General features: G+C 43.3%; 2 long non-coding RNA genes across 2 annotated transcripts in view; both read left to right on the plus strand.

The window, feature by feature from the left end:
• Positions 1 to 7,996: 7,996 nt before the first annotated feature.
• LOC135376558 (uncharacterized) overlaps positions 7,997 to 26,289 on the plus strand; it is a 32,285-nt gene continuing 13,992 nt past the window's right edge. The window contains exons 1-3 of the long non-coding RNA XR_010417743.1: positions 7,997 to 8,033; positions 10,434 to 10,518; positions 26,118 to 26,243. This is a non-coding gene — a long non-coding RNA (uncharacterized LOC135376558). The remainder of the gene's footprint in view (positions 8,034 to 10,433; positions 10,519 to 26,117; positions 26,244 to 26,289) is intronic.
• LOC135376548 (uncharacterized) lies at positions 12,168 to 13,883 on the plus strand. Its single transcript, XR_010417737.1, has 3 exons — positions 12,168 to 12,604; positions 12,951 to 13,159; positions 13,729 to 13,883. It is a non-coding gene; the product is annotated as an uncharacterized LOC135376548 (long non-coding RNA).

Consider the following 26,289-nt stretch of genomic DNA (forward strand, 5'->3'; position numbering starts at 1 on the left):
GAACTAGGTAAGTTTTTCCTGACATGGAAGGTCCACATATAATAATTCGCACCGGGTGGATGAAAGGAAACGGTCTTATGTCCGACATTTTGTCGCAGAGGTAGAAATGAAACTGAAAATAAAATGAGTTGAACACTAGATTTATTACCATGCAGTGCTCCCCCAACCATCGATTTGATCAAATTGACTTTTCGCCGACTGTCGTTTGAGTGCAAGGAGACGTTCGTGTGACAACACACGCCTGATAGCATCAGCTTTCGCTTCATAAATTTCTTGTTTCAGTCGCCATTTCTTCTCTTAGGTTGACTCAACCTCCTCCTCCTCCTCCTGTTCCTTTCCAATACATTGGCGAAAGAGCTTCCACATAATTATTTTTGGGAGTGAGAAAGTTGATGGTTTGGGGAACGAATAGGAAAATGAGGAACAGTGAAGTTCATTTTTTAACATCTCTATTTGCTGATGAGTTTGATTTTTTCTTCTGATTTTCTGAATGATAGATTACTCTGTTGTTTTGATTAGGAATATCCTCTTTGTATTGGTATAGATTTTATTTCCTCTTGTGTTCATGTCGTTCTTTGTTCTGTTTGTTAGCTAGGAGCGTGCTATGTGGTGAAGTTCATTTTTAACATGTCTGTTTTCTGATGAGTTTGATTTTTTCTTCTGATTTTCTGAATGATAGGTTACTCTGTTGTTTGATTAGGAATATCTTCTTTGTTGTGGTATAGATTTTATTTCCTATTGTGTTCGTGTCGTTCTTGTCGTTCGTGTTTCGTGGTCTTCCATACATCTATTGGCAGCTGTCTTCAACAAATCAGGGTAGATATCATCAGATCTGGTTGTTGGCTAGGAGCGTGCTATGTGGTGAAGTTCATTTTTAACATGTCTATTTTCTGATGAGTTTGATTTTTTCTTCTTCTGATTTTCTGAATGATAGATTACTATGTTGTTTTGATTAATCAATGTAGTGGTATAGATTTTATTTCCTCTTGTGTTCGTGTCCCATGGTCTTCCATGGTCTTCCATGTGCTGTTCACATTTACCTACGTACAACTATCAGAACTTCCCGCTACTGCACTGATGGTTCTCACCTATAGGAATATTAGACTTTTTATAATACAACTTATAATTTTGTTTATAATCATATTGATCAAGAATATATTCTTTGATTAAATGTGGTGATCGTTTTTTCGTTTTGATATGGTGTAGCTATTATTTCCATACATGCCTATGATTGATTCTATATTAATGCTATGTGTTGATTCAAATTAAAAGTTGTGTCATGTTGGAATATTAAACTTAGCTATTGTGCTCGAAATTGCTTACACCTATCAGATTCTAACATCTCAGACTTTTTATAATACAACTAGTAATTTTGTTTGTAATCATATTCATTAAGAATATTCTAAATGCGCTATCACTTCTGATTCATTGAAAACTTCCACTAATAAAAATATTGTGTTTGATTTGTGATACCTATTCAATGCTAATGTATCATACCTGTAATAAGTATATTCTTTGTTACGTGTATTGTGTTCCTTCTATTTCAGATTTTTGGCTAAATTTTTCCCATTCACGCAGGGTCATAATTCCTAATGACTTTAATAAATATATTTTTTGTGTATGGCTATCCTTTGCATGTAAACACCCTACTGCACACCTGTTGTAGCTGGAAAAATTACGATTCAAGTCGACTCAGGCTGAAAAATGACGAAAGTCGGCGGCCCAGACTCAAGGGTAAGCGCGCACGCAGCCCCCCGGTCGGGCTCCACCCACCACAGCAGCCCTCCACCCGAGCGCCGCCCTGTTACAGATGGTGAAGGTTTTTCGGCTGGGTTTTTCTCCTTCACCTGATCGGCATCACAATTGGCACAATTCCCAGCACTATTGGCTTTAATAAATATATCGCAACTTGATTGGCATTACAATTGGCATTAATAAATATGTTTTCACTTGTACTTTTTGTGTATGACCCTTCTTTGCATGTCTCTGCATGTAAACCGCTCACCTGTTGTATCGGAATTAATATGTGAAGTCGGCCCACGTATGGCCAAAGAAGTCTGCCCAGGCTGAAGAATACGCTACGATGAGCGCACGCGCAGCCCTCCCCCGATGATAAGCGCGCGGACAACCCTCCGCACACGCGCCGCGCGGGGAAAAATACTCGCAGGGCTCAGGGCAGGGGTCAGGGGTCCAGGTTTCTAACTCTCACCCCCGTAGCCTGGACCAGGCCCTTTACTACTAACAGGATTTGGAAAATCTTTAATACACTTTATAACCTAGATTTAAATGGTACAATTTCATAAAACTGGTGCTACTAAACATCGTTGTAACTTGAGTTGTCCAGTATGTAATGACAAATCTTGATTGCCACATTAGCAGTAGTCATATTTATAATTCATGTTCTAGCATGACGAGAAACAACATGAGCACGTTTTTTAAAACTTTTGTGAGCGACTTTGCCAATATCCCTTTTGCATGCGTTTGTATTGTAAGAGATGGGGCTCTTGAATGTGAATAGAGCGAGAAATTGTGGTGTATACCTTCACAGGTGCAACAAGTTGCAAGGAACAGGAACAGATACACATGCAGACAGACGACTGTGCATAGAGTCACGAATAATGGATTTTTCTCTGTGGATATCCTGCTTTGGACAGCATGCTATTACACCACCAAAGTCAATTGGAACTCTATGAAACTGAAATGGAGGAGGCGGTGAGAGCGTCTGGACACCAGCACAGAATAGATTTACACCATTTTTTAGAATACATCCACCATAGAATACATTTACGCCATACACCACAGAATACACAGTCAGGGACTGATTTAAGTGTCCATCACTGACTGTGTATTCTGGACCTTATGTAAGGTGTACTAACTTCTGTTCCGTGCTGTATAAGGTGTCGCTTTGGTGTTCTGCCGTTCACAGACTCAGAAGGGGACCTTAGTACCTAGAACTAGTAGAAATTTGTTTTTTCTCTTTTTTCACAAACAGTGACCTCCGTTGAGAGGCAATGGGCGAACAGGAGCACAGCTGTAACCACATAATGTTGTCAGTGGTGTGGGAGTTAACTGGTTTTGGGGGTTCTCCCTTTCTTAGTAACAAGACTATATTGTTTATGACAATGTTTCCGAGAATTGTAAAGTGTGGTAAAGGTACTACTACTGAGGTAAAGGCGGGAAAACTGACTGCAGAGGCCAGGGGGTGCTGAAAACAAGTAGAGGAAGCGAACGGATATGTGTTCAGTGTAAAAATTTCAAGAAGGTCAGCAATCACATTGGGCTCTCAATTCCACAGCCATAGAGTCACCTATGATGTTCAAATCTAATTATGTTCTAAATCGAGTTCTGATGCGTCCTTTAGTCCACCCATTCCGTCAGCATGTCGTAAGTGTTCTTCAAACTCTGTCTGATAGCACCCAAACAGTATTGTTTAATGATCGTTATCTGCAGCTAAATCAGGCTGTTTTGCAGGTTACCCTGTGTGTGACCTCCAGTCCCCGCTCACAGTCCTTCAGAAGTGCTCACTAGGCAAGTTAACTATCGAAAACCTCCACCTTACTTTCGTGCGCAAAGTGTGCGCTCAGTGCGAGTAGGATGTAGACGTTGAGGAACCAAGCTTTGCATCTTGAGCTGCTCAAATATTCAATATGCATGTTGTATTCGAAGGTGATGTAACATGAAATGTGTTCCATGTAGTTTATTGTGGCATTCAGATAATATTTTCGTAATATGCCGGAGGAGAGTGTGCAAAATAGCATATGTGATGCAGCGTCATACATTGTTGGGCTTCTGGGAAAAATCATATGACAGGCGGCAGCGTTGGTAACGGCGTCTGATACATTTTTAGGAGCCATTGTTTAAAATATTGTGCATTAAAAAAGCTCCAAATATGAAAGTATGATGAAGTTCTTTTATTGAAGTTCGACATCTACTTAAGCTGTCTTCAGCAACCTCCTGTATGCTCCCCTCTGCTTGCTCAGTGACAGTCACGTTTTATGGGCAGGATATTTGTCAGTGTTATTATGCAGGCATAGCTCTCTGTCCAGCTTCATCACCGCGGAGTACATTTGCGGGAACTCACATGTATAAAACCTGCATAATAAATATGTAATAACCTCAAACAGCTATTACATATAACAACTAGTACATGGAACTCCAATAGCAGCTTGTCAGGCGGTATAACACAGGTAATCTTGCCATCACCAGAAGCTTATGTGTAAAGAAGTGTCAAACACCACATGTGCAACTGGCAGATTCCTTTAAAGGGCACACAAAATTGTTTTGTTAGTAACAACATTGCGCTAGATATCACATTTATAAAAGAAATTGGTCCCGTATGTGACAGTCAACTCTCATTACCATTCCAGATGTCTTCTTTTCCTGTTCCTTCCACATACATCCATGAAGTCATCATCCTAGCATTGTCAAAAAAGCCACAGTAATTTGTAAGGATCTCTATTTTCAATTCAGTCCGGTTAATTTATTTTTAAATTTAATTTGTTATCTAATTTAATTAAAAAAATGGGAATTGCAACGGAACGTTTCAATTGTTGGAAGCGTTATTTCATTTCGATTTTCCATTTCATAGCAAATGAAATTAGCCTACCAGGCAAGAAAGGCATCAGCCGGATGAGGCGCCTGGCACCAACACAGTTTGCAATAACTGAGATTGATTGAATAAAGATGATTGCCACTACGAATATACAGCAAATCGCAATCATATAACTAAATACACAATTGCACCAACCTGTGCACATATTCACACACATGCACTTCACACAAAAAACAACACATAACAGAGTGTCCTGTCTCTAATAAGACATCAACAAGTTTGTGTAAAACTGGTTTGAAACTCGACACAGGTGTACTTGACAACTTTGTAAGGTGGCAGTATGATGGATTTCATACCGTAATGGCAAATGTTTCGGATGGCGCTAAAAGATCCTGAATTTGCAAGACGATTTTGTGTAAATCTCCAATTTCCAAGTGAACACTTTGTCTACTGTAAGTGGCTGCATGGCTTGAAGGTGCCGAGGGGGTGCGCATCTGTAGACGTGGTTGTCAACACCAAGCTAACTCTTTTTGGTGCACTGTAATTTTATATTTGCCCTCTGTGATGTTTCCGCAGATTACAGAACAATAGTACATCTTGGGTAAAGTGAGGATTTGAAGTGGGTTGATTTAGAATTCAGAACCCTCCTGTACTATGTGCAGTGTTCTGCAAAGTACAAGGAAAACAAATAAAATAAAACCTGTACCCGATCCCTGCCTTGTATTTCCAGCATTTGGTTCCACATCTTGTCCGAAGAAGTCATAAACTACACTGGTGCGCATTGCTGCGACAATTAAAATGCTACACCTAGGTGCTGAATACACACCTTCATTTTAAGTACTGTGGTTGTTGCTTTGTGCATTGGGCACGGCTGCATTCTGAACGACACACGAAATTGTACAGTATATCTTTTGATTTAGCGCGTAAACTTCAATTGGCTTCCATCCATATTTTTCTTTTTTGCAAAAATGACCTCCTAACATTTGCATGCCACAACGTAATCCTCACAAGTATAGTACACTCAGAGAAAAATCTATACCTTTAGAGGTATAGATCGCCTGCTCAATAACTTAGCCCTTCTTAGGTATTATTTTATACCCTGCTTACAGGTATAAAAAAAATAGTCCTCAACAAAGGGCTATATGTCATACCTTTAGGGGTACAGCTCTATACCCCTGTTCGAGTCTGCACGAGTACCATCATGGTATTAAATCATAGGCATAGACATTTTTAGAGGAGGGAACTAGAAATATCACCTTTGGAGGGAAGACAAGTTTTTGACATACACACACGTACTACAAACACACGCAAACGCATATGGTTGTTAAGTAGAAAGCAAAGCTCGTGCACATTACTCCCCATGTAAAAAAAAAACACGCAAAGATGGAGTTAAAAACTAAAGAAAAATTTCAGGGAGCAAGATCGCTCCTGGGCATTCATCAAGTCACGATATATCACGATGACAGACATTGACAGAGCAACAAATACTGATGTACCGATGGCGACTTGACAACGTGTGGAGCAGTTTTCTTCTGGCATGCAACTCTAAGGGTGAGGACATCTAGATTCAACATTCCGGCAATGTAGATATCATACAGCCATAAACTAACCATGTGGATTCAGATAGTACTGTACTAATGTCTGTGTTTCTTAATCAAACATCCATTTAACTCAGGTGGTACCGTCACCAAAAACAAAATACTAATGATGTGATACAGCACGTTGCGGAAGTAAAGGTATAAAGAAGCCGTAAAGGAATAAAGAAACAGAAGGTATAGCAGCTTCATCTGCCTCGTGATCTATTCCTGGTATATACAGGATATAAACGCGTGTTGGTGAGGTATAAATATGGTACGTTAGCATTCCTTTATACCTCTTTCATACCCTTGAGAAGCGTTGGAGGTATAAATAGGAGATTTGTTCCTCTTCTATACCATCCAAAGGTATATATCTGAAGCAGAAGGTATAAAAGGGGTATAAGAACACATTATTATACCTTATTTATACCTTTTTTTCTAACAGTGTAATCACTGTGTAAATTATACAGAATACACTAGCCCTGCCGCGTCCAGATACGATAGTCTTGGACGGTAGACTGAAGGAAGAGCACTGTGGACTGCTGTAGGCGGAGCCTCTTTGTACTCAAACCCAGTTATTGCTCAACTGACGGGTTCCTCTCATAGTCTGCATTCTTCAAATGCGATTGGCAAAATCTGCACTTCTCTACGTCGCTGTCAGGAGACAGTTCAATACTGTCAAGCCATCGCTGCCGCTACGGTTGAACGCGCAGTATCGCATGGAATTGAATGCCCGCCGAGAAATCTGGCTTTGACCATACAACCGGGAGAGGCATGCCAAATGAAGTCCAACACTGTACCTCAATAAATTAGTCGGTTGTTCCGAAAGATATAGAAAGAAAATTTGAAAATACACACACTACACTAACGCTACGAAACAGCGCGCTGGATACCGAAAGTCGTCGTAGCTAGTTTCGCTTTCCGCGGAAGTCGCTAATTGTGTTATTGCAGTCATAAATCTGGACGCAGATGTCGCAATATGTGCATACTAGACACTGTGACAACAGTATATTGGCGTGGAAATGTTGGTTCTTGCAGAAAGTTGTTGTTGTAGTGCTTGATCACGTGACAGTATTCTGCGCGTTGATTGCATGGGCGATTGACGTCTTCCCAGTGGGATGACCAGATGAGTATTCTATATATAGCACGTTTTCTTGGTCTGACGCTAGGTGTTCCCCCGTCGGAGTGAACCGCGGTGTTTAAAATTGGAGTCGACGAAAACTAGGTGTTGAGGCATGCATTATCGTGTGTGAAGCAGCTTTCGTGTATTCTATTGGTAGCCACTGCGGAAAGGTCTCTCCAGCTTCTGGTCAGATACCCCTTAAAGGTCGGCTACGCCGATTTCCCGATCTGTTGACACTGTTGCGATATTCTGAAAGAGCATATCCGACTACCCCCGAGATGCACCTTCGTTTCTCAATTTTGCCTTCCTGTTACGAAAATTAATTAATGAAAGAAATCGAAACAAATTATGGCTGCAGCCATGAGTGTTTCGTCCGGGGTAATCCACAGAATCTACAGAACGAGGGATATAACAAATGGGAACTGAACTCAACGACGTTTTCGACGTGAAATATCGTGATTATGTGCTTGAGAACTTCGCAGTCCAACAGCCGTTCACGTCGACCCGTTTGCTGCATTTACTGCAAGTGCAAGTATGGGAGCGATTGAGCGACAACGTGAGAAGTGGTGGTCTTTTGAGGATAAAGCTGTAGTGGACAGGTCTCAAAAGAAAGAAAGGAAGTAGAAAAAAAATAGAAATCGCAACCAATCACACTCCATCCCATGCACACGATGGAGCTAGAGGGTAACTGCCACACGACAGACGCATCCTCTCTCGGTCGAATGCGGCTCCGAAGTCGAAATCCCCCTTGCACATCTCTTCCACGATGTTGCGAGCATAGGTCAGTTTGGGGTCTGGGTATCCCCCACCAAAGTATTCCAGGGGGACACCATGTTTGTGTAATTCAAGGCCGCACACGCACACGAGCACATGAAGTGAACAAGGAGAAAGATTACGTTTACTTTCAGCTACGGGCTTTTAAAGATGATGAAAGATGGAAGTCTTTGGAGGCTTGTATTTGTCGGTCCTATGCTGTTCCAGCCTCAGAACATCAGTCCTTTCAGGCTTTTAAAGCTTCGCTTATCAACTGCGAAGGAGAGAGCACACGTCAGGCGCCATCAGCCACACATGCGTGACATCTGTCTCTTTCTTTTTCTTTCACTTTGGTTTACATTTACATCAATAAAATTATCTTCCAACGGTCTTCTTCCCATCAAACTTGATCTTGAGCTTTGTGGGTTTCTGGCTCTCGATACCGTTGAGGACGTCGTCGAGTTCTTCTACTTTTTCGCGGTGGTGTTGCAGCATCCGTGCTGATTGCCAGAGACGGTTGCTGAACGTTGGATGAAGCATATAGGAGGCTATAGGAGTATATAGGAGGCCATGGCTGAAGTGTCGTCAGGCGTGGTTGGTGCGCGGAAGACTCCTCGTAGATGCTCGCGCGTTCTGCGCAGGTGGCGTTCGTCTTCGGTGAGCACAATATAAGTGCTGGGCGTCTGTGCCGGCCTGACGTCACTTCCAGAAATCCTCAGCTTCTGTAAAGAGTCGTAAAGCGATACACGCCAGTTTGCAGCTGGATGAGATTCTGGGACGATCTGTCGTGGGAGGTCTTCTGTCTTCAACGATATTCTTGAAGGCGTTTCTTGACCTTCCCGGAGTTTAGTGCGACACATTCTCGCGAGAGAAACGAGTAAATTTACGCTCTACTTCTAATCATACTTACTAAGCGTAAATTTCGACAAAATGGCATCGGTCAAGCTCTGTTTTACTCCTAATACACTCCCACTCTACACTCTAAATCGTTTTACACCTTAAAGGGTGTAAATCAAAATGTTCATGGCGCACACCTTTTATGGTGTATTTTAACACCCTCGTGGCAGTTGGGGTGTAGAGGTTGTAACGCCGAATAGAACTGCTGGGTTCGTGGCAATATGCTGGTAACTGTGTATTCACAATTACCAGCATATTGCATATAATCACATTGAGGTCCATATATGTATGTACATCAATGTGATTAAATATGTGTGTAAACATGCACAGCCGACATACAGAAAATCATGTATGGCGTGGCAGCTGTGCATGGCAATGAAGCATGGCAGCTGTGTATAGCTTTTCGTGAAATTGTAGACCTTCTCATGAGCAGGCACCTCCCCCATATGCATCTTCATTACTTAGAACGTTGCATTTATTCATTTCTTCAAGGCTGTGCAGTGTTGTTCCCACAAATACCTAACCCCTGTAAAATGCATTACATTGTTCATTATCGGCGACTCATCAGGATGTTTGGTCCTCTCCTAGCTGTATGGTGTATGCGTTTCGAAGGGAAACACCAGCATTTTAAAGATGTTGCTAGAAAAACTCGACAATTTAAGAACATAACCCTTTCATTAGCAAGAAGACATCAATTTTATCAAATGTATGTGTGGTCGCAGCTCTTCATCAGAAATGCCACATCTGCTGATGGTTCCAAGCAGATACTGCTTCAACATGCACAAGAAGCAATTCAGAGTTACATTCATGACCGTGATATTCACGCAGAATCTATAGTCGATGTGAAAAGTGCAGTTGAGAATGATAACACATTTGCTGTTGGCTGTGTTGTTGCCAAAGAATCTTGCGAGGAGGACTTACCCGTGTTCGTTGAGATTACAGACATATGTTTTTAACTCTGATACCATTTTTCCCATACAAACATTAACTACAGTTGAGAATGATGAGCACTATCGTGTATTTGTTCTGCCTTGCACTGAGGAGCAACGTGTTTTAAGAAATGTAAGCATCGTATCTCAACATATCTTCTAAATCTGCATACATTACTAGGTGGTAGACGTATTGTAAATCCACGCCATGCACTTTTGTAATGTAAATTCCCGTTCTCTGTTGTTGTATATATTTACTTTTGTTCATGTGAACGCAAATAAACATACTGCCTTCTTACACCCAGGCGACACACTTATCACCATATTTCACCTGAGGGTATAGTACACCATTGTTACACCCTCAGGAACTTCCAAAACAAAGTTTTAGGGTGTGAAAGGGGTGTGATCTTTGTTAATACACCTATTTTACACCTTTAAAGGTGTGAAACGATTTAGAGTGTAAGCGTAAAGGGCAGAGTTTTGTACGTAAATCGTACGGTCGTAGCGTCTTTCTTTTTTCTTAGTTAATAGTCTCTTTGACCCCTGCCTTCTCATGATTTCACATCATGCACGGTCTACAAATGTAAGTTGTCGCATTTTAGGCTGGGTGACAGGAAGAAACGGCATCGAACGAGACAACGTCGTATGATCCAGTGTGCCAAGTACGCGGACGCTACTTCAACAGTGGTGAGTCTCCAAGCTATCTCCGCTCTACAAATTCATATGGTTACGGCCATTGTCACCGTGCTGATGCATTATGCGTGATGGTCATCCACGAACATATCATTTTCTTATAGGCGAGAAAGTTTTCTTTCTCGTTTTTCTTGGATGTGCGTTTCTCGCCGTTGAAGCATATCTGTGTTCACGATTCCAAAATCCGTTCTTGTAATAGAAGTGATAGCACGATGCAGCAAACATAGCTACATCCAGCAAATGTCCGTAAGATATCTCGCCGCGGACGTTCGGATATCCACTGGAGTTTGCCACAGATCCGCTTCACATCCATGCGATATCGCAGCGAGTAGCATTTCTGTCGTGTTTGTAGATCCACTGAATGTCCCCTATGACGTCTGTTGCGGATATTTGGATATATATGGGGATTACAAATATCGTACATATTTTGCTTTGCAAAATTTGGTGCATGAGATATTTAGTGTTTCTAGAGTGTGTAGAGACCACCGCAACTGTGTACCGGCAAAGAATATTTATTGTCTGTTTTAACCTGCTTACAATGTAAATATGGACGGGTATTCCACGGAGATCCACTGAGCCGGACGTTGAACGTCCTACGAATGTCCACTTTGCGGACATAGCGGACCAGGAGATAGGGACGTAAGCAGGAGCTCTCTCCGATATATATATACATATATATATATATATGGGAAAAAAGACGCCAGAGACCGAGGTAGCAAGTGGGGGAAAGTTATTTATTAAGCTGGCATTTAAACCAAGGGTCTGGGGAAGTATACGTTTCGGCGGAGCCTCCGCCGAAACGAAGACTTTCCCAGACCCTTAGTTTAAATGTCAGCTTAATAAATCTAGTGCATTGCGTAGAGTCTTGTATTGTGTAGAGTATTGTGTTGTGTAGAGTGTAGTATTGTGTAGAATCTAGTGTATCGTGTAGAGGCGTGGGGCACCGCTTATAGCTCTTATCTGTAACCTATACACGTGTTGCAAAAACGGTGTGTCGGTATTTTGACATTCAGTAACCGTAACGTCTCATCTCATCACCTCTTTTTAAATCTCAATATACTTCCATTCAACCAAATTGTTGCCCAACGTATCTCTTTGCTAATGCATGGAAGTCTTCGTACGGTCGTAGCGTCTTTCTTTTTTCTTGGTTAATAGTCTCTTTGACCCCTGAAAGCCTGAAAGGACTGATGTTCTGAGGCTGGAACAGCATAGGACCGACAAATACAAGCCTTCAAAGACTTCCATCTTTTCAGATGCACCTTCCATTTGACATTAACACCCGGCAACTTAAATAAAGGTCGTCCGGGGCAACGGTCATGGGTAACCTGAATTTACGGAAGGTCAACAATGCCTACGGCAAAAGGTCTGTTGACTTTCATGGTGTGAAAATATGGAATTCTCTTCCCACCAATGTAAAACAGTCCAACAACTTTAAATCAGCTGTTACTAAATTTTGCCTTACCCGGTTGGGTTAGGCTGGGCCGCACTTCGGCAATGTTCTATTTGATGTGAATAAGTATCTGCATGTGACATGTATTTCTGATATGAATGTGTTTGATATATACAGGGTGTCCACGCTAAGTGTGAACAGATTTTTGAAAAATATATCGATCACTTTTTCCGAGATGAAATCAATTGCAATATAGCATATGCTGAAGGGCACTCCCTAGGGGGGCATTAACAGACTCCTAAGGCAATGTCTTAATTAACTTTCAATAATTAACTTTTTAATTATAAAAGCTACGAAGTTGCTCCAATGAGAACATCTGATCTCTTCGGTCACCAGATACCAAAGCCGTTTTCAGAACAAAAATCCGTTCGATAGATCGTCCGCAAGAAATTCGTGAAGGAACGCCATTTTTTCTTTATTTTATCCATTGCGCTAGCGCAGTGGCCACGCTCTTGAACAACGTGATGACAATGAATGCTCTCGAATGCTTCTTTCTGCATGTTTCAGGTCAAACTTCTAGCCCTCTCCAGAGCCAGCAATGTATGAGTTTTGGCCGTCCATTTTCAAATTGTATGAGTTTTGGCCATCCCGCACATTCTAGTGCATCTTCCAGCACACTACGTAGAAGTGGTATGGTACCATTGGTTTGTTAATTTGATTCTCATGCTCACATTTGTAACCTATTTCATTTTCTACTCTATTTGTGCCCATACCTATTGTCATCATTGTTATCATATATAGTTTCTTCAACATATCACCATAGTTTCACACGTCATCGCTGCTGTTGCCATAGTGCTCAATCTTTACTTTGCCAATTCAGCCTAATTGTCTGCCTGTTAACTGATAGTGCACTACATTCTTGCGTGCCATTTGGTCTGCGTAGGTGCTGTAGCTGCCACTGGCATTACCTAGCAGTGTATGCCTTAAGTTCTTTTGTGCATTGTCTGCCAATGTCTTTATGACATATTCTTTACAGCCTTTGAAAACGAGGTGATCAGGGTGCTGCATCCGATCCGCCTTACTCAAGAGGATCATTCAGCTCAGATGAATACTCTGACGTCTGGCCTGGAGGAGCGCCCATCAGTGACTGCAGCAGAAGAGCGCGTATTTGAGCCCTATGAAGAGCTAGATAAGTTCCTCGAATTTGACATGACTCTGTAAGATGACACTGAGATGAAGAAGTTGGTGAGGGCCCATCAAGAGCTAATATTACATGGGTGTGCAATCGTGGGTCCCGCTCAGTGCTGTCACGTATTCTCCTTATACACATAATGTTACACAGTGATTGTTGACTGGAGTTTTCAGGGTAGTGATCCAGCATGAATACTAGGTGCATTCTTTTTGCTTGCACCCCCAGCCCTGGTGCGAGAGAGTAGCACCTCCGTACTATTTTAGAAACGAACATGTTTCTTCACTGCATCTCCACATTGTTCTTACGGTGTAGCTTGCGCCATGCCTGCTCCTCATCCCAAGACTGCTGCACTGCTGAGAGAGAGGTCGCAGGGGTGCAGTGCAGATGAGAGATGAATAAAGCAAATACTGCAAGCACCTGCATTCAACACCAATTGTTTAAGAACATGCCTGATATATTCCAAACAAATTAAAGTAACTAGTAATTATAATATGGTGACTAGACCTTAAATTCAAAGCTATGTAGTAATTGATATAATTGATAAAAGAAACAGGAGAAACAGACAGGGGTCATCTTTTAAAGGAAAGGTTTTCACTGACAACTAACTATATTCCTATTGCAGACAGAAACTCTGCGGAAGTATGGAGGTATCAATCTCAGGGACGCCACACAAAGAATCCTAAGAGCGTTGATGTCAGACGAAGTCGCAACGGCATTCAGCTGGAGAGGAAACAAAGGGAAAAAAAGGTTCTGCGACCTTCTCTGCTGCGAGGCTGTTTTTCGTAAGCTTATTTATTATTTATTCTTATTATTTCAGCATAAAAAATAAGTTAACATACTTGTGGTTTTGGAAGCAGGTCACAGGTCCTAGTTTCTGACTGTGTTTGAAAAATGATCTTTTCTAAAAGATATCCATGGTATGAATGGATGACAAAAATGCGCTGATACCCAACGATTCGATTTACGCCACCTTTGATGTGCTTTTTTTTTTCTTTCTAAAATCGATCTCTTACTTTTCCATGGCAAAATGAGGCATTGGGTCCTGTACTGTCTGATCTCGTGCTATCTTGCTGGTGTTATTATTGGTTAAAGAACTGACTTCATGTTAGACTTATACAGCAGTTCTCTAGCAGGTAAATGGAGATTTTTGCCCTGCAGCGAAGGAACCCTGCTTGGTCTGGCAGAGATGTAACCAAGAAGCCTTTGCCAGTTTAACCTCACTACTAGCTGTACAGGAGATTGTTTTGTTGAAATTTACTCTAATGTGTGAGCTTTAATACCACTCATTACTTCTACAGAGATGGTGTAATGAGATACTCCAGCTCCTTTCGTCCGCACTTTTGTTGCACTTCAGTGCCATTCTAGGTTATCACTTACGTACAGCATTCTCTGAAGAGAGATGACTGACACCCCACTGTTGTTAGGCTGCAAAAACTGGTGAACGTGTGCTTATACTTCTGTTGATATGTATGCTGTCCTGAAGTTCTACTTACCAGCGAAATCAAATTATCTTTTTACGCTTCATCAGAGGAAACAGTCTTTTGAAGAAACCTACAGACAGTGAAATCGAATGGCACGTCAAGTCCTGGCTACGTCATGCCAAGGAGCGTAACGACAGAAAGACGTCGTGAGACACTGTTGTAGTATTTATTTTTGACCTCCTAAATATGGAGGGTGTCCGGTGAGAATTTCTAGAAATAGGTTTTACTTAAGCAAATTATGAAATTACGTAGTATACACACACACTTTTGCTACAGGTTGAGGCAGTTTGCATTCGCGTCACACATTCATTAAGCTAATTTTGCTAATTGGACTTAAAAATTAGCCAAGCAATGGTAACGTTCTTGACGAATTCAGAAGTCAATGGCCATAGCACACTATTCCAATCAAAATCAGTTTTTTTTTTTTCTGACGATTTCTAAGAAATTGAAAGCCGCAAAACCGTTACTTGGCGAGCCGTACTCGATCAAATTTGTGCTTGCGTAAGTGCTCCGTCTGCCACACCCGATCGAGGGCATTACCGCGGTAACCGACGTTATCACTGGATGGGAATTGACGGCACGCATGTTTCTAAAGGCGGGAAGTGTGATTATGTCCTTGCTCGCATAGCAGGGAGGGTACTTGGATGGAGTGAAAAGTTCCAAAAACATAAATATCAGCAAGTGTGCTTTGCACGGGGATGGTCTTGTGGCTGTCAATTTTTTTATAAACCTTCTCGTGAATACGATTGGAATACTGTGCCATGGTCATTGGCTTCTGAATTCATCAAGAAAAACGTTACCTCTGCTTGACTAATTTACTAGTTCACTTAGTAAAATTAGCTTAAAGCTCAGCTACGCCGATTTTCGAGTGTTACAGAATGGAATGGTACTCACACGATGTGTTCATAAGGGAACACTAATTATGTATGCAAAATAGTTATCCCAAACTCCTCGCGGTTTTCCGAAAAAGTGAATTTTTAGTTTCACTGACATCCAGTCTTGTGGCCCACAAACCCTGTGTCGACGACACATTCGTGGTCCGGCTCCGGCTTGGCATGACTTTTGGCTTGGTTTCTTCCGCCAAGCCGGCCAGTTTCTTCTGCCGAGCCGTCTGCTTCGCAGATTCACATTGGGGAAGTGCTAAACAGTTCGCTATTAGAGAGCCAGTATATTTCTGGACTTCACTAAACCCACGAGGAACGTGAGTTTTACTTCCTTCGACTGCAAAGCATTTGCTAGGCCAGTACAGTCTTGCTGTGTTCTGTGCTGCGTGCCGAGAATGCGTGAGCGTTTTGCTCCCGTCTGCAAGAACACTTCAGCATGCAGTTCCAATGTTTCAAACCACAATTTTCCGAAAGGCGAAAGAGAAATCTATTGACTGCAACAATCGGTTACAACTCCGACTGGGTGCCACCTTCGAAAGCAGTGATTTGATCTGTTCGATATAAGATGAAAGTCACTGAAAAGGTTAGCCAGCTGTCGGGATCGAACCCATCAGACCATCAGTTTCTCTCTTGATCTGTTCATCTGGCTCATACGAATGTTACGGAAGCAATGCGCAACTTGTTTCACAAGAAGCTGAAGATCTCTCGTCCGGGATGCTGTGCCAACCCTATCTGCAGCAGGAGATTGAAGGGGCAGGACTAGGCAGCAGATAAAGGTAAGACGCGTAATGTTAGACAAGCCAGTCATGCGGTGCAAATTGCATCACGTAGAAGAGAAAAATACGCTATCTGTCACTTACTGCTTCATCCTTTAGAGATTACGCCTCAGCGGGTGTATTCTCAGTACAGATTTGGAAGTGCATTATTTGTTAAATCAATTCGCAGGCATTCTGGCACCACCGAAAAGCTTGCACTCCACGTCTCAACTATCACCGTATGGGTTTTTAAGCTGAAGGCTGTCACCAGTGCCAACCAGACGCCCCCTTAAAGTTCATCTGTTTTTCTTGACGGAACAGTGACACCTGGTACTGAGACATTTCATTTTCTGATTAATCAAGTGCATTCCATCACTTGTGCTCGACTTCTTGTGTTCGTATACCCTTGCTGCTGCTCGCTCGCTTAGAGCAACCATGCCTGAGGTGCCAGCGCTTTCAGAGTACATTTAAGCAGTATCATCGTACCATATGCACAGCAGCACATCTTGTGTATTTTGAGTAAGGTATAAATTCAATGTTGGCTCAGCTGTTGTATTTTGTGCACAAATAAGATGTTCTTCCAGAGCGCTCAAGGGCAGTTCAAGCAGCTTATGTGTGCAACAGCACATACTTTTTCTCAGTTTCGACTAAGGTAAATCGAAATCTTCCAGTTGATGTCTTTCGGTCATAAATTATGTTTTTCGAGACATTCAAACATCACCATGTGTGCAACAGTACATACTTTTTCTCAGGTGAAGTAAGGTAAATCTGTCCGCTGTCTGTAAATCCTCAAGACGTTCGAATATCCGCAAATTTGTTACCAAAACCATTTACGACTACAGTCGTGCAAACTTCCAAGCAATTAGCGAGGGTCTCGTTACTCTGTATGATAATTTCTTCCACGACGCTTCACCACGCTCCGTCGAAGAAAACTGGTGCCTCTTTCGCGACAACATAAATCACCTTACCGAGCGTTACATTCCAAAAATAAAGATAAAATCCTACGACCACAATCCCTGGTTTACGAAAAATCTCAAAACACTGTTAAACAAGAAAAAGAGATTTTTCAGGATTGCAAAGCGCCGTGGCGATCATGTATCATGGGCCAAATTTCATGAATGTGCACGTGCGTACATGCGCGCGATAAGACAAGCGAAACCTAAGTTCTTCAACCTTGACCTCCCTTCACTCCTGGTGAACAAACCTAAACAATTTTGGAAAGTTCTGTCCCCGCCTAAATCTCACTCCTTTAGCCTAACCTACCCCAACGGGGAGGTCATCCCCGACAATCTATGTGCCAACGAGTTTGCTTCATTTTTTTCGTCTCTCTTTAACACTGACGACGGTTACTCACAAGTTTTATTACCAGTGATCCCTTCTTCCATGAACCTTTCTTCTCCCATGATGCCCATCGATATCAGCCCCCACGGAATTTGTAAGATCATTGAGTCACTCAAGCTGTCCTCAAGTTCTGGTCCTGACTCAATTAACTCTAAGGCACTATACAACACGAAAGTGATTTCAAGCGAACTGCTATGTTGCATATTTAGACAGTCACTTCAAGAATCCGTGTTGCCGCAGGACTGGAAGACAGCGATTGTCGTCCCCATTCTCAAATCCGGTAACAGTCAGTATGTTAATAACTACCGCCCCATTTCTATAACTTGTATCGCATGCAAAATTCTTGAACACATAATCTGCTCAAACTTAGTCAAATTCCTTGAGGAGAAAGTGTTTTTCTACCCGCTGCAGCATGGTTTCCGAAAATACTATTCTTGTGAAACTCAACTAGCTTGTTTCGTTCATGACATATTTTTAAACGCTGTCAACAACCATCAGACCGACGCCGTCTTCTTAGTTTTCCGCAAAGCCTTTGATATGGTGCCTCACCCGAAGCTTATGTACAAAATCTCTCTCCTGAATCTCGACCCGCTTGTCGTCCGTTGGCTAACTCAATTTCTTTATAAGCGCTCGTTCGCAGTCTCATGTAATAACCGCATATCTCCATCTGTCCCTGTCCTTTCGGGAGTCCCTCAGGATTCAGTTCTTGGTCCCCTCCTATTCATCAATATATTAATGACCTTCCTTCATGCATATCTTCCACTATCAGACTATTCGCCGATGATTGCGTTGTATACAGGCAGATCAACTCTCCTACTGACCAACAATGCTTACAAACGACCTTGCCGTAATTCAATGCTGGTGTGACGAGTGGCAAATGCCCCTAAATATATCTAAGTGCTGCATCGTGACATTTTCTCGCCGACGTGTCTCTTATCTCCCTCCCTTCTGCTACACAATTAGCGATTTAGTATTAACCAGAGCAGATTCCTACAAATATCTTGGCGTTCATCTCTCTTCCAACTTAACTTGGAACGAGCACATTAATCACATCGTGGCCAATGCTTCTCGCTCCTTGGGCTTTGTCAGACGCACCCTAAGATCGGCACCTGTCCATCTCAAGCTTCTAACTTTCACCACTCTGGTACGAAGCAAGCTTGAATACGCGTCCGCAATATGGGACCCTCCCCAAAACTATCTCTGTGATGCCATCGAAGCCATTCACAATCGCGCTGCCCGCTTCATTGTCAACGATTACTCTTTCACTACCTCTGTTTCCGCGTTAAAACTAAGTCTCAACCTCGAGCCGCTCGAACATCGTTTCGCCAAGTTAACCCTCTACCATAGATTTTTTTTCACCTTGCCTGCTCGACAATCACCCATCACACGCTCGAGTGTCATTTTTCCTCATTTTGATCACATCACACTAACAAGGTTACTCGGTTCCTCTGTATTACTAACGCGTTCTCCAAATCGTTTTTTTGCACAACTACCATTGAGTGGAACAACCTCCCATCATCAATCGCTACCATTGACGACCATACAGTTTTCCGTAGCTCCCTCTCTCACTTTCTTCATCTTCAATACTACTGTTAGTTCTGTTGTATTGCTGAGTTTATCGCTTTGTATACAGTGAACCCTCGTTATTATGACCGTCGTCGTTCCCGAACATTTTGGTCATAATGCGGAATTGTCGTATAAGCGGGGGGATTTGCAGAGGTTTCACTGCATTGTTCCCCAGGAGTATGGTCGTAAAGCACGTATGTCAGATTATCGGGGGTCATATTAACGAGGGTTCACTGTACTTACTTGTATTGTTCTTCTTATCCTGTTATTCCAAGATGTTGTTAATTTGTTTCCTTATTTCTGTTTTCTGTTTATTTCTGTTATTACTGTTTCCATTCTCAATGTTCCATGATGTGTTCCAATGTAATGTTTCCACCCCCATGTAATGTCCTCCGGACCCTTGAGTTTTTTTGAAATAAAATAAATAAATATATGTATCTCGTGTAACAAGCCTGGCAATCGCACGTTGTGCATGGGCAGAAATACGGCCTTCTTTCTTTGAAGACCAGTCCTCTGCAGGTATATGCTCAAACAATCACCAAGTCTCACGTTGTTGCTCAATCGCTCCCATTCCTGCACTTGTAGTAAAAGCAGCAAACGGGTTGACGTGAATGGCAGCTGAACGGTTGAACTGCGAAGTTCTCGGGTTTACTCAAGTTTCGTCTCTTTTTCTACCTAATTACGTTTCTTTTTTTTTTGCCGCTATTTGAAATTGGTAGGGAATACGGTATTTCGGAGCCTCGGAGGTTTCCTTTTTTATTGTGCATTCCCATGTTTTCGAGTCTTGCAGTCGCTTCACTGGAGATCCGGGCGCGGGCTGGCTCGCGGCGCGTCCCGACCATGGATACGAAACCCGCCCCCAAGGGGAGATTCCTCACCGACCAGTCACGTCGGTCGGACGTAGGCCTGTTGACGGTGACCCGATTTGCCGGGCAGTCACATTCTTGGGGTTATGGTATCTGCAGTGCCTTCCCCAAAATCAATTCGGTGCTCACTTAGTACCGGTACACAGACTAGAGGTCTGAACCAGACTTCGTAGCTAGCATGACTGCCTATCAGACTGTCATGAGAACCGTCAACGGAGTAATAATCACGTGTATCCTGTAGGCTGCACTGATATCAGACGTCTGGCACAAGCTATTCCCGCCACTGCCACCCCCCTAGTGCATATATCTCCGAGCGTATCACTTTGATAGCTCTGAAGCGATAGCGTGGGAATATACACGATATCTTCCTAGTGAATTTGGCGTCTACTCAACCGAGTACCGGCTTTTAGCTGGTGGGATGAGCAAAGCATGCTTCTAATGCGTTGTTCCCCCAAGCATTTGATCCCTTCGTATTTCTGCAGAGGTCGATCACCGCAATTAGCGACCTAGAGAGGCCCGCATCGCATCAACTACGCTTGGTTCCTTCCGGACCTGCTTTCAGCTACGACACTATGCGCCCGCAGCGCACGTAGCAGTTACTATTTTCGGTCACCAAAACCTGGTGCTCGCGATGTGGTACCTATTACTGTGATTTCTGTTACGCGGACTTCCACGTTTACATTTGGGGAGGGCTTTTCCAAGCGCTCGCGGTACAGAGTTACCCTCTTACTGCCGTTCCCTTTTCCTTTTTTTTTTCAGGTTTACTATGCACCGTCAACCTCAATACGAAAACGTACCCAGGACATCTCGATGGGCATCTCGGTTCCCTCGGTCGACGCAGTACGCCCGTTCGCGGTCGCCCGGACCCACCCAGAGGTCTTCGTCGACGTGGACCGTAGTGCATCAAGGGTACCCAGTTTCTTGGGCGTCACATAGCCGGTGGTCGGCGCAGCCACGCCTCCTTAGGACTGCTGGTCTGGCCTCTGCCACACCACCACTCAGGGGACTCGTGTAAACTGCTGAGGCACGGAGGTAAATAAAACATTGATGCATTGACTTGGTTTCTGAGTTGCTTTCACGGGCCGGACGGGCGAGCACGACCCCGAGAGTGGGGATGGTCCCCACAACGTGGAAGTCCGCTTAACGGAAATCACAGTAATAGGTACCACATCGCGAGCACCAGGTCCCCACATCTTTTAAGTGGGGAACTCTAAACTCTGAGCGCGGCCTATACTGCTGAAAGGAACAAAAGAAACGAATCTCCGGGCCAAGAAGGTAGTCCGCCACATGTGGTGCATTGATTGCTAACCCTAACCATTGCACCTTGCCCTAACCATTGCACCATAACATTGCACCCTTTTTTTGTACTTTTATATTGTGGTGTGCATGCTTCTGCATGCATGCTATGCTGCAGTCAAGGCCCTGCGCACTAGGAAGTGTCCCGGCTTTCATGGACTTCCGCATCAATTCTATAGCTGTTTCCCGCCGACATTGCCTGTCCATTGACTATTATTCGTTGGTTGACCGACTGATTGATTAGTTGACTGACTGATTGATTGGTTGACCGATTGATTGGCTGACTGAGTGATTGATTGGTTGCTTGATTTACTAGTTGATTGGTTGGTTGACTGACTGATTGGTTGGTTGGTTGACTGACTGACTGATTTATTAGCTGTTTTGTTCATTGATTGATTGATTGATTGAATGGATGGTTGACTGACTGACTTATTGATTGATTGGTTGACTGATTCCTTGAAACGGTTGTTTGACTGAATGATTGATCGGTTGGTTGGCTGACTGATTGATTGGTTGGTTGACTGATTGGTTAGTTGGTTGACTGATCCGTTGTTTTACTGACCGATTGTTTTACTGACTGAATGTTTGATTGACTAACTGAACGGTTGGTTGGTCAGCTGATTCATTCGTTGGTTGGTTGACTGAGTGACTGATTGATTGATTGGTTGATTGACTGACTGATTGGTTGGTTAGATGCCCGACAGACTTTTTGGTTGAGTGACTGATTGATCGGTTGGTTGACTGACTGACTGAATGTTTGGTTGGCTGATTGATTGATTGGTTCACTGATTGATTAGTTGGTTGGCTGACTGATTGACTGACTGATTGATTCACTGATTGGTTGACTGACTCATTAACTGGTTGGTTGACTGACTGATTGAATTGTTGGTTGACAGACTGATTGACGTCATGTATGCCTGATGTGCTTCGAATTTCTCCCCTCTCCTGTACCTCGCGTAAACCTGCCCTGAGCTCCTGCACTGTTTTACCAGGATTCAGTAAGCTCAGGGCAGGCACAGGCACACGTGCATAGGTGGACCAGGTTAGGCGGTATTCAGATTATTCCATCGATATGGTAGTGCTTGTGTTCGAGGATAGCCATCCAGTAGGCGGGTACGCAGAGGCACTATGATCCACGGTAAGCTCAGCGAGAAAATGCTCAGAAGGCTCTTTATCTGACCACTTGCTGAAGACTACGTAGTCGTATGCAGCGAACAAAATAAGAGCAATAGCAGCGCAACTGCAGAATACAACGTCCATAAGGTTAGCCCCGTTTATGGCAATAATGATACAAACAGTGGCTAGCGTCAAATAGACGATCCGAAGGACACAGTGTATGAAAGAATCCATCACTGAATCAACTAGATACACTGATACACACTGATATACACAGAGGTATGCAGCAAAATAGCAACATGCCAATGTTCAGTCTCGCGTTTTGTGTGATGCTTGTCATCGTCTATGGTGATTCAGCAATTGGCTATTTCGACCAATGGAGACGCCGTTATCTCTTCACCAAGGTAGCCGTTGGTTGAATCGATGGTTTGTAATCCACATTACAATAAATCTATGCGGCAGATCCTTGGTATTTAATTTATTCGTACCATGAATCAAAATGTCGTCGCCTCTACGAATGTGCGCCGGCACCAGATAATAAGATGGAGAAAGGAAGAGAAGCTGCCTCTCCATCCATTTTTCGTAGGGAGCGGAAGTGCCACCTTTCGCATTGTCTTCGACATGACCGCTCGTGTAACCACAATAACGAGGCGCCACTCTTTACCTGACGCAGAAACGCGAGATGCGGTTGTTATATGTTATCATTGTGTTAAGCACACGCGTGCAGTGTATGTTCCGAATCTTAGTCTTCTATTACATGGTCAGCCACGGACTCCAGGACGCGTACTCAGAACAAGAAACCTTAAGTCAAAGAGTTATACGGATGAGTGATCGAGCTGCTTTCCGTTGAATGAGAGGCGCAGTCTGGACAGGGATACGTTACGATGAAGGTGGTTGCGCGGGATGGTGAGAATCACAAAAGCGTGAGAGTAGTGCAAGCAAGAAAGCGATTGAAAACCAAAGCTTTAAATATGGTCACGAGGCGTAGAGGATGAGAGAGCGGTTTCGACGAGTCTTTGTACTGCCTGTGCGATCAACGAGAGGAACATCGTAGATGCTGCAGTCTCGTGTAGCCCTGCTAGCGGTCTAGTGGGACTGCATCTCGGGCTTGCCTAGCAGTCCCTACCTAACAGTTCATATACATATTCAAGTAAGAAGGCCCTTAAGTAAGTATTTTCTTAAGTAATACTTACTTAAATAGAATGCCGCACACTGGCCCTTGTAACCCCCTTGAATTTTTGTTTCAAAATTGAGTGGGAGCCGTGGAAGCCCTTTATTGACGTTTTAGAACAAGCTGATGTATTCTGTTATGCTTGCTAGTCATGAGTTGTGCGCTAAATCGTTGATTGCAGTTAGACCTCATGAATCAGACTCAGATCTGCCACTGTCCTTCAGCGACAAATCCAGCTGTTGTATGCTGGATGAGCCTCGGAGGGATCTTTTACTGTGTGAATCAACAGAGTCTTTAACCGATTCTAAATACGCTTGTAGTACAGTGTTAGTGCATGAAACGAAGCCAATGCACAGTGGCCGTGTTATCATGCTTTTGCAATGGGGTGGACGTTGGTGGTGGAGTGCTCGTTGGCATCACACACCTGACCTACCTCAAGAGTCGCTGTGCAGGCAGCCAACGAAGTTTGCAAGGGCCCTTCTACGTGTACTCTTCACCGAAGAAGAATTGATGAGCAAATCCCTCTTTGGCATTGCATCAAATGCGTACAAGGATAAGCCTGCAAAGGAGGCATTGGACTCAACTAGGGTCAACGCACTAAGTTGTCAGTATGCTTTGATATGTCATAGAAACTGGTTAACTCATCACATTTAATTATATATTAATTGACACACACTATATACAACATAGCTACAGCTGTACGCATATATACAGGGTGTCCCAACGAAAAAGGGTCAGGGGCTAAAGAAAAAACAGAGTGCTCTACACAAATGGAACCAACTGCACGTGCTTGGCAGTTGTGTGGTCTATCCAAAAATAGTTTTCATCGCCCCTAGTCAATTAATTAGCGATAAATAATTTCCTAACTTTTTAATTATCGGTTTTAGCTCTCAGATGTCAACGAGGAAGTTGTGGTACATGTCGAAAAAGACACACCTGTTGTGGGTTGAGGTCGCTATGGCTTGTGGTTTCGTTTTTTCCCGGGTTTCTGATGCTGGGCGGACCGCAGATCGCTGCCTACAATCCGGCACCTGCGCGCGACGATTCCAGCGCCCTCCGGCGTACATTCACCTTGAGATTAGCGCTTGGGGACCATCCTTGGGCCACGTCATACAAGAGGAAGATATTTAACCTGTTTCACGGCACACCTATCAGAGTGCACTGCAATCGTCGCGCGCGGGCGCCGAATTATGGGGAGCGCTCTGTGGTGCGCGCGGCTTCTGAAACCAATTTTTAAACCCGGGAAAAACCGAAACCACAAGCCATAGCAAGCTCGAACCACTTCAGTTGCGTCTTTTTCGACATGTACTACAACTTCCTGATTGACATCCGAGAGCTAAAACCGATAATTAAAAAGTTAGAAAATTAATTACCGCTAATTAATTGACAAGGGGCGATGAAAAATATTTTTGGATCGACTACACAACTGCCAAGCACGTGCACTTGGTTCCATTTGCGTAGAGCACTCAGTTTTTTCTTTAGCCCCTGGCCCTTTTTCGGTGGGACACCCCGTATATATAATATATATAATATATTATATACCTATATCCAACACAGACAGCGCAGATTAGTGACAAATGCACGGAGTAGTGGCAGCAGACAGTGTCAGGTTAGCGGGCACGTATAAAAAAAGGGATATTGAACAACAACACTCTCAGATCTGAAAAGGTAATGGTTTTTGTCTATAAAGCACAAACATTTGTCTTTGATTATGCTGTGCAACTGTTTCAGGAACCATTTGCTGCAACATGCTTTGAAAGTTTCGTCCGCAGAAGCACTTCCCAAACAACACAGTGACATCCTCTGGACTTCCCAAGGAGATCACTGCGGGACGTGCGGGAGATCCATGTGATATCCTACTATCGCCGCCAGACGTTTCAGGGACGTCGCGTTGTCCACCGATTGACGTCCCATGGATATCCTATTGGACGTGGCATGGATGAGTCTGGGAAGAAAAGGGGGCTACACAGCTGTGCATTCTTATGATCTATAAATGTGCTGACACCGGACTGTTTATTGTTGCTGCAACATGTAGCGCATGGGCGCTGGAATCGTCGCGCGCAGGTGCCGGATTGTAGGCAGCGATCTGCGGTCCGCCCAGCATCAGAAACCCGGGAAAAAACGAAACCACAAGCCATAGCGACCTCAAACCACAACAGGTGTGTCTTTTTCGACATGTACCACAACTTCCTCGTTGACATCTGAGAGCTAAAACCGATAATTAAAAAGTTAGGAAATTATTTATCGCTAATTAATTGACTAGGGGCGATGAAAACTATTTTTGGATAGACCACACAACTGCCAAGCACGTGCAGTTGGATCCATTTGTGTAGAGCACTCTGTTTTTCTTTAGCCCCTGGCCCTTTTTCGTTGGGACACCCTGTATATATGCGTACAACTGTAGCTATGTTGTATATAGTGTGTGTCAATTAATATATAATTAAATGTGATGAGTTAACCAGTTTCTATGACATATCAAAGCATACTGACAACTTAGTGCGTTGACCCTAGTTGAGTCCAATGCCTCCTTTGCAGGCTTATCCTTGTACGCATTTGATGCAATGCCAAAGAGGGATTTGCTCATCAATTCTTCTTCGGTGAAGAGTACACGTAGAAGGGCCCTTGCAAACTTCGTTGGCTGCCTGCACAGCGACTCTTGAGGTAGGTCAGGTGTGTGATGCCAACGAGCACTCCACCACCAACGTCC

This window comes from Ornithodoros turicata, unplaced genomic scaffold (genome assembly GCF_037126465.1).
Source record: "Ornithodoros turicata isolate Travis unplaced genomic scaffold, ASM3712646v1 ctg00001148.1, whole genome shotgun sequence".
NCBI lineage: Eukaryota > Metazoa > Arthropoda > Arachnida > Ixodida > Argasidae > Ornithodoros > Ornithodoros turicata.